This window comes from Chrysochloris asiatica, unplaced genomic scaffold, assembly GCF_000296735.1.
Source record: "Chrysochloris asiatica unplaced genomic scaffold, ChrAsi1.0 scaffold00108, whole genome shotgun sequence".
NCBI lineage: Eukaryota > Metazoa > Chordata > Mammalia > Afrosoricida > Chrysochloridae > Chrysochloris > Chrysochloris asiatica.
Window position 1 is genome coordinate 2,684,955 of NW_006408626.1, and position 17,591 is coordinate 2,702,545.

A 17,591-nucleotide genomic window follows, 5' to 3' on the forward strand; every position below is an offset into this window, starting at 1 on the left:
TTTGATTTCTATGTATTCCTTCTGGTGAGGTCCATGTATATAGTTGTCTTTTATGCTGTCTAAAGAAGGTGTTTGCAATGAACAAATCATTGGTTTTGCAGAATTTTATCATGTGATCTCCAGCATTTATCATGTGATCTCACCATGGCCATATTTTCCAACTGCTGATCCTTCCTCTTTGTTTCCAACCTTTGCATTCCAATCATCAGTAATGATCAACATATCTTGAGTGCATGTTTGATCAATTTCACATTGAAGAAGTTGGTAGAATTCTATTTCTCCTTCACTGGCTTTAGTGGTTGGTGCATAAAATTTGAATAATAGTGGTATTAACTAGTCTTCCCTGTAGGCACATGGATATTATCCTATCACAGACAACTTTCTATCTTATGACTGATCTTCTTTTTCATGATGGATGTAACACCATTTCTCTTCAATTTATACTGTACTCATGAGGAATCTGTACATGGACCAAGAGGCAGTTGTTTGAAAAGAACATGAGAACACTGAATGTTTTAAAATTAAGAAAGGTGTGTGACAGGGTTGTATTCTTTTACCATACTTATTCAATCTGTATGCTGAACAAATAATTTGAGAAGCTGGGTTATATGAAGAAAAACATGGCATCAGGATTGGAAGAAGACTCATTAACAATCTGTGATATGCAGATGATACAACCTTGCTTGCTGAAAGTGAAGAGGACTTAAAACATTTACTGATAAAGATCAAAGACTACAGCCTTTGGTATGGATTGCATCTCAGTGTAAAGAAACAAAAATCCTCACCACTGGATCAGTAAACAACATTCTTATCAACGGAGAAAAGATTGATGTAGTCAAGGACTTCATTCTTTTTGGATCAACTATCAACACTCATGGAAGCAGCAGTCAAGAAATCAAATGACGTATTGTGTGAGGCAAATCTGCTGCACAGGAACTTTTTAAAGTGTTGAAGAACAAAGATATCAGCTTGAGCACAAGGTGTGCCTGACCCAAGCCATGGTATTTTCAATAACCTCATATGGATGCGAAAGCTGGACAGTGAATAAGGAAGACCATAGAAGAATTGATGCTTTTCAGTTATGGAGTTGGAGAAGAATATTGAAAATACCATGGGATGCCAAAAGAAGAAACAGATCTATGTTGGAAGAAGTGCAGCTAGAGTGCTTCCTGGAGGCCAGGATGGTCAAACTTCGTCTTTTAGACTTCGGACATATTGTCAGAAGGGTCCAGTCACTGGAGAAAGATATCATGTAAGGTAGAGGGTCAGAGAAAAAGAGGAAGACCCCCATAGAGATAGACTGGCAAAGTTGCAGCATCAATGGTCTCAAGCATGGCAACAATTGTGAGGTTGGCCCAGGACCGGGCAGTGTTTCGTTCTGTTGTGCATAAGATCACTATCAATTGGTACCAACTTGATGGTGCCTAACAACAACATTATCATTGAAGCATGATTCACGATAGCAAACTGATGGAGACATCCTAAATACCCATCAGTGGAAGAGTAGATAAACAAATTTTGTAAACACACACAAAGGAAAGGGGAAAGAATAATGGTGAATCTGTGAAATACCTCATAAAATGGATGACATTAAGCTGAATGAAATTAGCCAACCACGAAAAGACAAAATATTGTATGAGGCCACTATTTCAAAAACTCAAGAAAAGGTTTTCATACTAAATGAAATATTCATTAATGGTTCTCAGGGGTGGGAGGGAAAGGAGAGTAATTCACTGGATAGAAGGGAGCCACATGTTAACTCAGGTAGTGATGAGGGCAATGTACAAGAATAAGGAGGATGGTAAAAGAATTATGAAGACAGGTGAAAACACACGGAGGTAAGCAACAGTTACAGGGAATAGAGTTAAATAGTGTTATATACACAAACTTGGAACAACAGTGTTCTGTAGGTGGATACATGAACAGATATATACACAGGCTGAATGTGCATGGGAGGAAGATTGGGAGAATATGCACAAATATATAGGGGTTTGAAAGAAAAAAAATTGTACATAAGTATTTACTTTTGCTGTAAATATACCTATGGATGTGGTTGAGCATATAGTGAGCAAAATGATGAAAACTTTTGAGATCTTATCAAACATCTTAAGGCAATGTGGTGCTGGGCCTGGGGGCTCAGGACCATGGTCTCAGGGGACTCATGGTCAAAAAGCATAACTTAGTCCACAAAGTCAATGCTCAACATCCGAGTCTGGTGACTAGTGTCTAGGATCTTATAAACCCATGACCTGCCAACCAAGGTGTGACTGTTGGTCTTTCCATTTGAAAGAGTGCTGAGAATTGAAGATGCTTGGAATCAATTAGTCCAATGGACTACTGGAGCATGTGAATATCAGTCTCCATGATTCTGAGACCAGAAGAAACTAGATGTGAAACTTGTTGAGCATCACAGCGACACTGATAGATAAGTGGTGGCTGTGCATGAGATGTATTGGGCAAGAATTGAACCCACGTCTTCTGTATGGAAGGTGACAATTCTATCACTGAACGACCACCCAGACTAGATATACATAAATGTCACTAATGAGCTCTGGTGGAAGAGATCACAGAAGTGAACTTCATTGCGTTAAGAGCCAAGAATAGAAACTAGAGATTCCTGGTATTGCCATAGAGTTTGACTCTTTTTCACTAAAAGGTAATGTAAGATGTTTTAGTTGTGTTTCTATTTTTTTTGCCCTTTCAATCCCCAAATTAATAAATATAAAACTCTTTGAAAATAAGAAGAGAAAGGAGGAAGGCTTGGATAATGAACAGCAAAGTGAGTGACAGGAGTCTCCTTGCAGCCCTGTGAGGGGTATATGAGCTGTCAGAGCAACTGGAGGACAAAGTGGTCCTGGGCGTAGTGTGCTTCCATCCAGACAGCTCGTAAAGAGACCTCTGGGGCCTCAACAGACAGTTGCTGGGAGAGTCAGATTAGAGGAAAGGCAAGCCCCTTTGCCATTTCTAGCTCCCCCAACCTTATCTCTCTCCTACAGGTTCTGCCTCAATTTTACTGGGATTAGGGAAGATGCACATTCTCATTTCAGAAAAAGAGGGAGTGGGAGGCAGAAGCTTTCTATTGCTTTCCTGTGTGTGCTGGAGGAAAGGTCTCCTGCCTTGTAACTTACCAACCTTAAATCTGGGGCAGATCCTGTCCACCTGTCCCTAACATCACCAACTAATGTCTGATTCTATGTTCTCCTTCAACCACTTGGAGAAAAGCCCTGAAATATGCCTTTTGATGACATTTCCAGGGGTGGGGAATCTTATACAGGGAGGCATTTTAAGGTAACTTGCTGCAAATTCTTGTTTGAAAGAAATGAGGGAAATAAAATGTCAGAAACTTTGGAGTGATGAGTGTACAGTCCAGACATTACAGAACTAGGAAATTAAAAATACCCTGGTAGCGTAGTGGTTACGAATAGGGCTGCTCAGGGTTAGCAGTTCGAAACTACCAGCTGCTCCGCGGGAGACAGATGAGGCGTTCTGCTCCTGTAAAGATTGACAGCCTCGGAAACCCTATACAGGGTCACTATGAGTCGGAACCGACTACACTGCACATAACAACAACAACAACAATGTAAGTATTTTAAAATATTAAAAATTGAAATAATAATTTTAAAAAAATCTCTATATGTCCTTGTCAGGTCATTTGGTCTGAGGGCCCTGGTAGTGTAGTGGGTTAAGTTGTTGTGCTGGTAACTGCAAGGCTGGTGGTTCAAATCCATCTGCCACTTCAAAGGAGAAAGATGATGCTGTCTGCTCCTGTAAAGATTGACAAGTTTTGGAAATTCTGTCTTATAAGGTCACTATGAGTTGGAATCAACTCAATGGCAATGGGTTTTTGTTTTTGTTTTAACTGACAACCCTAAAGGGCAAAGGAGGCAGGGCAGGTGGTTATGAACTTGAGAATAACTGGTATCACTGATATCATCCCTTTGTTTTCAAAGACCCTTGAAATTTGCATGTAGTCCATTCTCCAGTCCAGAGAGCTCCTGTGAACATCATCTTCACTACTAGTTCATTTTTGGCATCTAAATGCGACTCAGTCTGCATTTTGTAGAGTTAGACACCCACATGTCCTTATTCCTCAGTAGACTGTAGGGTCTGAGAGGAACACTTGGGTTTGCTGAATACATATCAAAAAGCAGGCACTATGCAAGTTTTAATCCCATTCATTCATTTCATTGATATAAACTGAGCTCTTATTTACTCAATAACATCTTTTTACGGTAGCCGTTGGTGGTGATGTGCTGTGGAGTCGGTTCCAACTCATAGTGACCCTGAACAGGGTTTCTGGGGCTGTAAATCTTTACAGGAGCAGAAAGCCTCATCTTTTTTTCCACGGAACAGCTGGTAGTTTCAAACTGCTAACCTTGGTGTTCACAGCCCGATTTGTACATGCAGTCAAATTTTCAGTATTTTCTTTAAATTTTTTAAAAATTGTATTATTGTTGAGAATATACACATCAAAAACATACACCAATTGAACAATTTCTACATGTTCAATTCAGTGACATTGATGACATGCTTCAAGTTGTGAAACTATTCTTACACCTTTCTGAGTTGTGCCTTCCCCACTAATAATAACTAACTGCCCCATAAGAGTCTTACCTAATCTTCGGAGTTACTATTGTCAGCTTGATCCCATGTGCATGGCTCTTTAAAACGCATACTGCTAAAGGCAGACATTTATTACTAGTTAAGCTAAACTATTATTTGGTTTTAAGAAGATTTAAAGGTATATTATTTGTTTAAATTGTAAATATTATCTCAAAGCAATAGTTACAGTGATTCAGTTAGCTTCCACAGCTCCACAAAGTCTGGATTCCATGAGAATTTGAAATTCTGTTCTGCATTTTTTTCCCTTTGATCAAAGATTCTTCTATAGGATCTTTGATGAAAATGTTCAGTAATGGTAGCTGGGCACCATCCAGTTTTTCTGGTTTCATGGCAAAGGTGGCAGTTACCAAATAACATCTAACATTAGAAATAAAAGACATGTTAATGCAGTACTTATTTTTGGAAAAGCTAGTCAACAAATAAACTGACAAATGGGCAAAACAATTACATCATGCTATGTTAAGAAAAGTATAAACAGGATGCTGTGATAGAAAGGATTTATTTTAGGAATAGAGTCAAGACAGGTCTATAGGTCCCATTTAAACTGAGCCCTGTAAGATGAGAAAATAGCAATCATGCCAAGGACTTGGGCAAGCCTGCAGGCTTATTTCCAGATAGGCTGGGTTCCCCTCCCCGATTCACTGGGGTCCCTGGCATATGGAATACAAAAACATTTGTATATCTGTCTACCCTTCTCTTTCTAACATTGTTGTTTTGTTGTTAAGTGCCATCGAGTCATAAAAATCCACAATGGGAGAGGATTTCTGAGTCTTCATATACTGGTGACTCTCTGTATTGAGGGTACTGAATATGTCAAAATGAGCTGATTTGCCTACATAAAGTATGTTTTCCAGGACCAATTATATTGAGCAACTATTCCCATTGTTGTTGTTAAGTACCATAGAGTCGGTTCTGACTCATAGTGACCCTGTACAGGGTTTCCGAGACTATAAATCCTTATGGGAGCAGAAAGCCTCATCTTTCTTCCATGGAACGGCTGGTAGTTTCGAACTGCCAACCTTGAGGTTAGCAGCCTGATTTGTAACCGCTCTGCTACCAGAAGACTGCCTTAGTCCATGATAGTAAACAAAAATAAGTTCAGTGCTGGTTTTCTTCAAACAGTATTCCCAAGCTTTACTCCCTGCTTCTGACTTTTTTCCACTTCTAGTAGTTCAGTGAAAAAGAGGGAAACCCCTAACAGTATGGACTGACACAGTTGTTGCAATAGGCTCAAACTTGAAAACAATTGTGAGGATAGTACAAGACTGAGCAGTGTTTCATTCTCCTGTACATAAGGTTACTAGGAGTAGGAATTAATTCAATGGCATCTAACAATAACATGTCTTTTTAGCTAATAATTATAAACTCTGATTCTCTTTACATGGTATACAGACTATCTGCCACAGGAGTACACTGGAAAAAGAAGCGCAGAGCTGCTGGTGGTGGTGGTGGTGTGCCGTTGAGTTCGGTTTCTGAGGCTGTAAATTTTTACAGGAGCAGAAAGTCTCAGAAACAGCTGGTAGATTCAAACTGCTGACTTTGTGATTAGCAGTCCAATTCATAACCCACTGCACAACCAGGGTCCCTTATGGAGCTGCTAATGGGAAGGAAAACAAATACGACTGGAGGAGGGACGGAGTGAGATTTCATCTGGGCCAACATAGAAATATGACAATGAAAAGAATTGTCCAAGAACTATCTGAGCTGCCTATGTGGTCAGAATTGTCTTTGTGTCAGTCCTCTTCCCATGCCTTCTTGGCTCTTGCCCTTCAGATTGTCTTTACTCCTCTTAGTTCTTTGTTGTTGAAAGTCTAAAATCATCCTTTCCAATTCCATATAAATGTTCTTTTTATGACTTCCTGTGTTTTGAGCAGAAAAGTCAATGCCATTTACAAAAATACAAATAAATAGAAGATGGGGGAGGATTCCCTGAGTTGAGAGGCATGCTGTGAACCAATGCCAGCAAAGGAAAGTTCCATTTGCTGCTCCCATAGTTCTGGCTTTGTTTTAATTTGGTTTTGCTTATACTAAAGGGGTGGAGTCCTGGTGTGGAGCTATAGGATAATCACTGAACCACAAGGTCAGTGGTTCAAACTCACCAGCCACTCCTCAGAAGTTCTATACAGGGTTGCTATGAGCCAGAACTAACTCAATGGCACACAGTATCAGCAACCACACCAAGAGTTTAAGGGCAAAGATGACAAGATTAGGAAATAAAAGTTATGCTAAAGAGAAATTGAATCCTCCTCTCATTTGGCAATGGTGAAGGGGGTTCAGGACAGACGAGGAGGTGAACCACTCTGGATTGTAACCGCTTTCTGCTGCAGGCCAGTTCTATGGCCCAGTTGTTGTTAAGTGCCATCGAGTTGGTTCTGACTCACAGTGACCCTGCATAGGGTTTCCCAGTAGCAGCTGCTGGGTTTGAACTGCCCCCCTTGTGATTAGCAGTCTAGTGCTTATCCAACAGTGCCACACCAGGACTCTCTGGCCCAAGGCAGACATTTATTTGCCTTCTATGAATCTCAGTTTCTTCATCTGCCAGGGAGGATAATGCTGCAAGCAGTCTGGTGAGGATTCACCAAGATAAAGTAGCTGAAGTGCTTTGTAACCTCTAAAATGCTAAACAAATGAGAGGTATTGTCTTTGTCTGGCATAGAAAGGTCAAGCAAATCGTAAGCCAAGTGCTTAGAGTCTGACTCTATTGGCTTCGCTGGCAAGAGCTGTGCTGCCAGGCCTCAGGGATCACTCTAAGGACATTTGCTGTGAGAGATTACTTTACCCCAAGTGGCTCCTTTTCCTCTTTTTCAGGCTGTTGTTATTTGGACTCAATGAACGACACAGACCAGTGCTTGGGGCCATGTGTTTGATGAGATCCAGGAAGGCCTCCTAGTGAGCCAGTGGGGCTCCTTTCCAGAGGCACAGAGGTGAGCTTGGAAAGTATGGTGGAGGTTAAAAGGGAAAATGGATGGTGAGGCAGACATGAAGACTTTGGATGTTAGGGTCATGGACTATAGAGAAAGAATCATTTTTGTCATTCCTGGCCTGTTCTAGCTCTGTGTGTCTGTTGGTATTTCTGTATGTCTGTGTATTTGTCTACCACTCTGTTTGCCAAGAATTGGACCATACCACCATGCTTGGTGTGAAGCCCTTGGCATTTATGGCACTGAGCTAATGTTGTCACTCATATCACTGGGTGAGGCCAAGATCTCGAGCTGGACATTTGCTCTGGGTGGTTCCTGGTTCTTTACTGTAGCCTGAGCCCTGTCATGAATGTCAGCCTGCTTACCTGGGGCCCATAGCCCAGTTCAGCCCACATCTGCCTTCACCCAGGTGTTTTCTTTACATTCCTCCTTCTTCAAGTACAGGAACTTGGAGTCAAAGAGACTTGAGTTCGAATTTTGACTCCATCTCATCTTTATCTAGGTGACTTTAGGCAAAACTGATTAAACTTTTCTGAACCTCAATATTCTCATCTTTGGAATGGAGATCACATATAAATGTCTTGATCAATGATGAACTAATGAAAATAAAGTATCTAAACGACCTGACATGCAATATATGCTTAATAAGTGGGTGGTATTATTTTTATAATGAGGGTGTTTATTCTACATGGAGTTGTTATTGTTGCTAAGTGCCACTGAGTTGGTTCAGAGTCATAGCAACCCAGAGACTCCTGAAAAACAATATGCTCCTAACTGCCTGACAGGAAGCAGAGACTCCTGCTATCTCCACAATAAAATAGAAAATTTTAGGTAACAGTTTTTGTTTTGTCATAATGCCACGATCCCTTTAATTTATACTCCTAGCTTCTGTCCTCATGACTATTTCTAAAACTCTCCTCTCTCCTGTCCTCAGATGTGGTCTAGAGTAGATCACATATTCCCACTTTTGGATATGCTCTTCTGAAAAAAATTATATATATGAACACTGATCAAAGAGTCTCTATACTTACCAAAGCAAAACCTTTTTATCGAACATTTAAGAAAAAAGTACTCAGATGCTAACTTGCAATCTTTACTTACCCACATTTGTCCTTGCCCAGATTTTGTCCTGAGTCCACCTTAGCAGGTGTGTCAGAAGTTCTGGCATCTACAGAAATCAATCCCTGTGGGAAAGGTGGTAATGGACTCCTTCTAAACTTAACTTCACCTTGGCCTCCTTGGTGTGCCCTCAGAAACATCTAACTGGTACCTAGATCCATTTAACTTAGAGGCATATGAGGGTAAGTCAAAAAGTATTGCTATAAAATCATAGACCCCTTCATTGAACAAAAGTATCAAAATATGAAGCTGTTGTTTCTTGACATATCCTCCATGCACGTCTATACACTTCTGAAGGTTTTTCCATCCATCTAACCTTTCCCTAAATAATTCATCATTCTTCTATTTACACAATGTCAAAATGACAGTTTTGGCATCCTTGAGGGACTAAATTGTGTTCCTTGACAATGTTCTTTGCATTTGGGGAACAAAAAGTCTGAAGTTACAGGATTAGGGCTGTAGGGTGGATGGGGGAAGATTTCTCAAGAAAATTCTTGCACCCTAATAAAACTAGTGTATTGCTGAGATAACTTGTCTACAGCCATCCACTGATAGTAGAGATATGATTAAACATCTTTTGTTTGAAATAAACTCATGCATGTATGAACTGAGCCCCTACTTTTTGACTGACCCTCACATATTCTATTATTCTGAATTTCCTCAGGTATGGAAGTCTTGGCTCATGTTTCCTATGTGGTAGTTTAATTACACCAGACTTCACAAATGCTTATTAAAAGACTCATTAGACTTCTAAATGCTGAATAGCTTTTATGATAAGACATGCTGATGAGTGAATTAAAAGCAAATCAAATCATATTTTAAAATTATCCCATCATTGTTTCAACATTTAACAAATATTTACTTAATAACTACTATATGCCAAACTTATGGTATTAACAATTGAAAACAATAAAAATCTGTGCTTTCATGGGGCTCCCTTATACTGGGATGATTATCAAAGCAAGTACATAAATTCTATATTATATTTAAGGATGCTAAGTGATACAAGAGTCCCTGAATGAAATGGTTCCACACTTGGCTATTAACTGAAATGCTGAGGGTTCACATTCACTCAGAGCCACTTTGGAAGAAAGACCTAGTGATTTGTCTCCCAAAATTCACAGTCATGAAATCTCTACAGAGCAAGTTCTACTTTGTACACATGGGACCACCGTGACTTGGAACCGACTCAATGGCAACTAGATTTTTTTTGTTTCCTTTAATATGTGTTAGGAAAAGAAGATAGGAAGTGCCATAGAGCAGGGGTTACAATGATAATTATGCTGGTGAGAGAAACCCTTTCTGAGAATGTGAGAGAGTGTGCCATATGGAATTCCAGGACAGGAATATTCTAGGTGAGAAAAGCAGCAAGTATAAAAGGAAGGAGCTCTGGTAGTGTAGTGGTTACAAATTGGGCTGTGAACCTCAAGGTTACCAGTTCAAAACTACCAGCTGTTCCGTGGAAGAAAGATAAGGCTTTCTGCTCCCATAAAGATTTACAGCATCAGAAACCCTGTAGAGCATCATTATAAGGAGGAACCGACTCCATGGCACATAACCACAAACCACCAAGGCAGAACAGGCCAAGCTTGTTCAGGGACTAGCAAGAAGGTCATTATGATGGACTGAGCAAAAAGAGTATAGGAGATGTGGTCAGATTGTGGTGACCAGATTGTGGAAAATCTTGGAGATCATTGTAAGAAATTTGACTTCCATTCTAGGAGAGGTGGGTTTTGACAAGAAGAATGCCATGATTTGACTGGCCTTGTAACAGTTTCCCTCTTGCTTATTTGTTGAAAATAGATTGAAGCCTGGAAGATAGAAGTAGGACGCCTTGTGATCACCCAGATAAGAGATGATGGTAACTTGAATTATGGTGGCAGAAGTGGTGGTGCCAGATTCTGGCTCTATTCTGATGGTAAAGCCAATCAGAACAGGTGATGGATTAGATGTTGGGGATGAATGAGATGAGTCAAAAGTATAACCTAGATTTTGGCTTGAGCAACTGAGAAGTCGCCATTAATTGAGATGGAAATGAACATGGATAAAATAGTGCAGGTAAATCAGTCACTCAGCTTTCAACTAGCATGTTAAGTTTAAGATACATATTAGATACCCAAGTGGAGATGTCAAGTAGGAAGATGGATATATGGAATTGGAGCCCAAGGTGGATGGCACCAGATGAAATCATCTAGGTAGTGAGCAGGGAAAGGAGAAAGGGTAGGAGAGATGAAGAGCAAACAAAGGAGACTAAGAAAAAGTGGCCAGTGGGTAAAAAGAAAATCAGAATAACATGGTGTTACAGAAGCAAGTAGGAGTGCTGGTGGTGCTGTAGGATAAACACTGGACTGCTAACCACAAGGTCCACAGTTCATACCCATTGGCTGAGCCACAAGACAAAGATGAGGCTTTCTGCTCCTACTAAGATTTACATGCCTTGAAACCTTATACAAGTTTACTATGTGTCAGACCCAAGTTGACAGCACCTAACCACAACAATAACAATAGAAGCAAGTGATGGAAGTGTTTCAAGGAGGGGGGAGGGATTGAATCAATTACACAAATACATTTATAAAATAAATCTAAGAAATAAATAAATTGAGGCCTGAGGATAGATGTTTTGGTCTAAAAAATAAGAGGTTTGGTAAACACTTAGAGGAGTTATGTGGCCAAATGTCTAACTGAAATGGGTTTTCGAAAAAAAGTGGAAAGAAAAATTGGAAAGAGTGACTGTAGGAAATTTTTAAAAGAATTTTACAATAAAGATTAGCAGGAAAATGAGGCAGTTGTGTAAGGGAAGTGGACTCAAGAGACATTTCTTTAAGGATTAGAGAATAACAGCCTATCTTTAAGGTGATGGTAAAGGTCCCATGGCAAAGGAACATTTAACGATGCTGTGTTGGAGTGCTGTCTTGGATGAGTATGAGATCTTGTGCACAAGTAAAGGAACTGGCCTTCCACAAGAGCCTGGAAAGCTCATCTATAATAAGAGGAGGGAAGGTCAAACTTACAGGTACAGATGGGTTAATGGTGGAAACTTATGGAGTGCTCTAATGGTTGCATCTATTCTTGGTTTTGTTTTCAGTGAAATATCTATTAAAATTATTTCAGATGCAGAAGTAGGGCTTAGAGAAATGATAAGATATAAAATAGAATACTCCATTTGAAAATAGACTAGGGAAACATAACATGCTTGCCCTTAAGCCACTTGAGGTTTATGGTCGTGAATACAAAGTGATGCCATTCTCCAATTTTCTGCTTTTCTCCAATGATGTTCAGCTGCATGAGTTCAAGTGCAGAACAAGTGGAGAATTGCATTTAACCAGGGATAAGTTTTTGTCAAGTGAGTGTGATGAAGCATGAGATGGGCAAAGGAACTGAAATGCATGCAAAGGTGTGATAAAAGAAATAATTGATTATGGTCTTTGAGCTAGATAAGAAAGAAAGTAAATGAGTGCATTAAAGAGACAGGGGACAGTAAAAGAATAATGCAATCAATGGATCTTGTTAGTATCAACAGTTTTTGACAAGATTTTGGAGGAAATGAGCCATAGAGAGGAGACAGTGGTCAGAATAAGATGTTGAAAGTTTAGATTGTGGGCCTGTTGTGGGTTTTAGAAACAACTCTTAGAGATAATGGCTGGCTGTAGGATAAGTACTTGACCCCAAGGCCAGTTTGAAATGCAAGGTCGGTGGGTCAAACCCACTAGCTGCTCCTTGGCAACCCTATATAGGGTCACTATGAGTCACAATGGACTCGATGGCACTTAACAACAACAACAAAAATATTATTAGAAGATAGGAGATTCAGAAACCAAAAAGCCAGGTGGAAGCTTCCACCATGTAGATATTGAAGTCACTAAGAATGTAAATAATTCCCTAAAGGCATTAGTTTAGGATGCACTATTATATTGTTATATGAAGTATGTCTGACAGACCTCAATTTTACTGCCAGCTCCCTCTTATTAACCTTGGGAAAGCCACAGAGTCCTATTTATTCTTTAAAATACAAACTAGATCCCTAGGAGGTGCAGTTAAGCACTGGAATACTAGCTCCAAAATTGGAAGTGTGAATCCATTCTGAGGTGTCATGGAAGATAATCTGCCAACCTGCTTCTGAAAGGTCACAGACTTGCAAATGCTATGGAGCAGTTCTACTCTATACAACCTTCAGTTGGAATCAACTCACCAATAACTAACAATAGCAATTTCATGATTGGGATAACAATAATTTCCTCTTAGAGGAGTCCTGGTATGGTGCTATAGAATAAGCACTGGACTGCTAAACTGTAAGGTTGGTAGTTCAAATGCACCAGCCACTCCTTGGAAATCCTATTCAGGGTCATTACAAGTTGGCACCACTTGATAGCATTCAACAACAAAAACAACAAAATGTGGTAAGCAATCAATGAGATAGGGTAAAATGTTGTTATTGTTGTTGAGTGTTATTGAGTCAGTTCTGACCCATAGCAACCCTGTAGTACAGGGTTTCTGAGGAGTAAATGGTGAACTCAAACTGTGACCTTCAGTTCAAACCAATTTTGCAGTCCAGCGCATTAACCCACAGTGCCACACATAATGACCATTCTACTGCTGCTGCTACTGAATGCTGTCCAGTTGGTTCCAACTCATAGAGACCCTATATAGGGTTTCTGAGACTATAAATCTTTATGGGGAGATAAAAGTCTCATCTTTCTCCCGAGGATCGGCTGGTGGATTCGAACTACTGACCTTGCGGTTAGCAGCCCAATGTATAACCCACTACGCTTCCAGGGATCCTTCAGTATGATGCTTGCCCATAGAAAATGGTTCTAAAGTTTTTATCACTGATGCAAGGATGTAATAAATCTTTGTTTCACTGGGTTATTTCCAGAATAGTATGTTTCCCTATCAGCTAGCCCATGTTACATTCTTCAAAGAAGAAGTGTGCTGGGAGGAATCACTTGGGTCTCCAGTGGTCCAGTAATATGCCAGGGAGAGATGAAGAGATAATAATTCTGTTTTTTATTAGCAGATCAGACCTCATCAGCTACTTAGCCATAGGTGTGTATCTCTCTGTACGTGCAGCAGAACAAATACATTCTCTCCATCTCCATAGATACCCAATGAACTCAAAAAGGGTTGCTAATTCCTGCTTCTGTGTTGTCAGTGATTACATTATTGCATAACATGTTGATTAAGCAGAATCCACAGATAAAATATATGCTTACCTACCAGCACAGATATTAGTATTTCATAAAGTTACACTTCAACAAAAATATTCCTAGACTCTCTGTTTTCAGGGAAACAAGAACAGACTCAGAGCAGGAGAAAGCGGGCTAAAATGCATGTGCTCTTGTGCAATGTAGCCTTCTGCTCCTCACTAAGTCCCCCAACCTTTTGACTGACCATAAAGCTGTGTTGTGGATCATCAGTTTCACCTTCTGTCTATATTCTCCCTAAGCTCAGAGCTCTCTGTTCTAAGGCACTGCAGACTGAGATAATGAGTCTAGACTGCTCATTTTCTCTGCCTACCAGATGGGAGCACCTGTCATGTGTGGGCAGACCTCTCTCTAGGGGCTGGGCAGTGGTGGTGTATATAGACACTCATTCTCTATCTAAAATGACACAGGGTTACACAATTAAGGTGGAGTTTGAGCCAAAACATTTTATTTCAACCCACAAAGCAACTGAAAAGTGCCTTTTCTTATCCTTTTGGTTGAAAGTTTAGTGGAATTCCCTGAATTGGAAACGTGAAGCACATTCAAGTGTTCTTACAATGGGCTAGAAGTTTGTGGAAGCACTTCAAATATTTTGACTCTCTAGATCTCTTTGGGTCCTGGTGTGGTACTGTAGGATGAGCAATGGACTGCTAACTGCAAGGACAGGAGTTCAAACCCACCAGCCACTCCTCAGAAACCCTATACAGGGTATCTATGAGTCAGAACCAACTTTATGGCACTTAACAACAACAACACCGCCAACAACAATGACAATGGATCTTTTTAGGTTTCTAACTTCCAAGTTCCATCAATCAAGTACTCTATTTCCTCATAGCCTGTATGGGACTAAGAAGAGGGAGATGTTGCTTTTCAGCAATTAATTCTCTTAATTCAAGAATTGAATTTAAGGTGAAACTGCCTTCCACTCAAGGGCCAGTTTCCTTGTTATCTGTTATTTGCTCCAACCCTATATCCATTTATTCTAATAGATAGAAACAAGCTTCATTTGCATATCTTTAGATTGTTTTTTAGGTAAGCATCAGAAGACCTAGGTTTTAGTCCTTGGCCAGTTACTACAAGTAGGACAAGCACATCACTTTCATAAGTCTCAGCTTCCTCTTTAGAATAAGCAATGGAACTCTCTATAGTGCTTAAATCTTTGAGCTCACAAGTCAGATAACCTGGTTCAAATTCTGAATTTGAATGAACTTGGGTCCTAGTCTCCTCATCTCTAAAATAGGGATAATAATTATTCCCAGTTTATACTAGTTTACCTATTTTATAAAGTTTCTGTGAGTCAATACAGTGAAGAAATTAGAACAGGGAACATAGCACTAGAAATATTAGCCATTATTATTATTATTTTCAAATGACTTTTATGGATCCTTCTATTTTAATATTTTCATCAGAAAACATTCCCCAGTGTAGGGGTTATCAACCATGGCAATTTTCTCTCCCTATAACCCTGCAAGGTGTTTGGTGATGTCTCGAGATATTTTTTGGTCACCCCTAATATTGTTAGGGTATCTGGTTAGTAGAGGCTGCGGAAGCTGTTAAACATCCTATGAGGCACATAGGATGTGCCTCTGCATCTCTGCCAACAAAGAGATACCCTGCCCTCAAAGGCTGCATTGAGAGTCTCTGGGAGATGTTTTTTCTTTGTTAAATTATGATCTATTGCAGTGGTGTTATTTCTGGTTCTATGTGAGCTGTGATGGAGGAAGGTAGTAATTTCCATTTTATCATCTTAAATTTCTTATGAGAATTCTCCTTATATGCAAGGATGGCGAGATTTCAGGTCCCTTTCTTCGAACACATCATAAGGAAAGATCAGTCTCTCAAAAGGGCATTCTGGCAGATAAAATAGAGATTCAGTAAAAATGAGGGAAACTTTCAATGAGATGAATTGACACAATAGCCACAACAATAAACATGCTAGTGAGCATGGAGATGGTGAAAGAGCAGGCAACACTTTCTTCTGATATACATAAGGTTGCCATGAGTCTAAGTTGATTTGATGCCAACTAACAACAACCTCAAACCAATTTATATATGGAAGCTACAAAAACTTCATGGAGCAGCAATGAAGACATGAGCTCACTTTGACCATGTTCCATTGACATTGTTGACTTTGAGATGAGAGAGGGATGAGGAAGAGCTGGCTGATCTGAAGTTTAGGGAGATGTATAAACTCCTGACCCCATGGGCACTGACCTAATTCTGGTGGCTAGGGCTGAGAGTGAAGCAGCCAGCAGGTCTGAAGTGCAGGGAGGTGTGCATAAATTCCCAAACTTACAACTAGTATCCATCTGGCCTAGCTTGGATGACTAGCTGACCAGAATGCTACCAGATGAAGATGAAAATGTTTGATATCGAGAACAAGTGTAAATTGCTACAATTTGATTAACTGGACCTTAGCTATGGATGCAGTTGCTCAAAATTCCAACCAGAATGGAAGTATTCTTCATACCAAGGAACAAGCTTGTTTCCTCAGTGTATTGGGTTGATGTTGATGGTGTTATGCTGTTAAGTGCCTTTGAGTTGTTTCTAACTCATAGCAGCTCTGTATAGGGTTTCTGAGGAGCTACTGGTGGATTTGAATTGCTGACCTGGCAGCTCAAACTGAAAATGCAGTACAGAGCATTATCCTGCAGCACCACACAAGGACTCCTATCCTAGACATTAGTGAACTGAAATGGACTGGTATTGGCCATTTTGAGTTAGACAATGATATGGCTTACTATGTCAGAATGAAAATTGAAGCAGAATGGTGTTGGATTCATCATCAAAAAGACTCTTTTAAGATTGTTTGAAGTAAAATGCTGCCTGTAATTGTATTTCTATATACTTACAGGAATACCAGCTACTACCACTATTATTCAAATTTATGAACCAATTACTAAATCCAGTGATGATAAAATTGAAGAATACTACCAACTTTTTAAATCAGATATCGATCAAACATGCAATCAAGTCACACTGATAATTACTGGTGATTAGAATACAAAAGTGGAAGACAAAGAGGAAGGATTACTCGTTGGAGAATATGGCCTTGGTGATAGAATGATGCTAATAGAATTTTGCAAGACCAATGGCTTATTCATTGCAAATACCTTTTTTAAACAACATAAAATATGACTATACATGTGGACCTCTACTATATCTATAGGAAGAGACTATGGAGAAGCTCAATATCATCAGATTACACAAGGCCAGGGGTAGACTATGGACTAGACCATCAATTGCTCACATTCGATTTCAGGCTGAAGTTGAAGAAAATGAAAAAAAAAAGTTCACAAAAGCCAAATTATGACTTTGAGGATATCCCACCTGAATTTAGAGACCATTTCAAGAACAGATTTGAAGCTTTAGACACTAGTGACCGTAGATCAGAATAACTGTGGGATGACATCAAGAATATCATATATGAAGAAAACAAAAGGTCATTAAAAAGACAGGGAAGAGTCCGGAAAAAAGACGGCGTATTGGGTGGAAGTGTAGTGACGAGCTCTGCCGAGAACAACATAGACTACAGGACCAAGAAGGCTCAGGGGATGCTCCCAGAACTCTGAACCACAAATAAAGGAATATTTAGAAGGTTGGAAGACTTACAGCTGGGGAGTTTGTGGCAGAAGCAAGAAATCCATTGCTTCCTGGTTTGGGATGCTCAGCTGCTCCAGGAGCTGCCATTTTGTGGGGCCAAGAGGGGAAAGGATCAGAGCAGCCA

General features: G+C 39.9%; 1 protein-coding gene across 1 annotated transcript in view; it reads right to left on the bottom strand.

The window, feature by feature from the left end:
- LOC102834192 (calcium-activated potassium channel subunit beta-2-like) overlaps positions 1-17,591 on the bottom strand; it is a 508,673-nt gene that overhangs the window by 293,133 nt on the left and 197,949 nt on the right. The window lies entirely within an intron of this gene.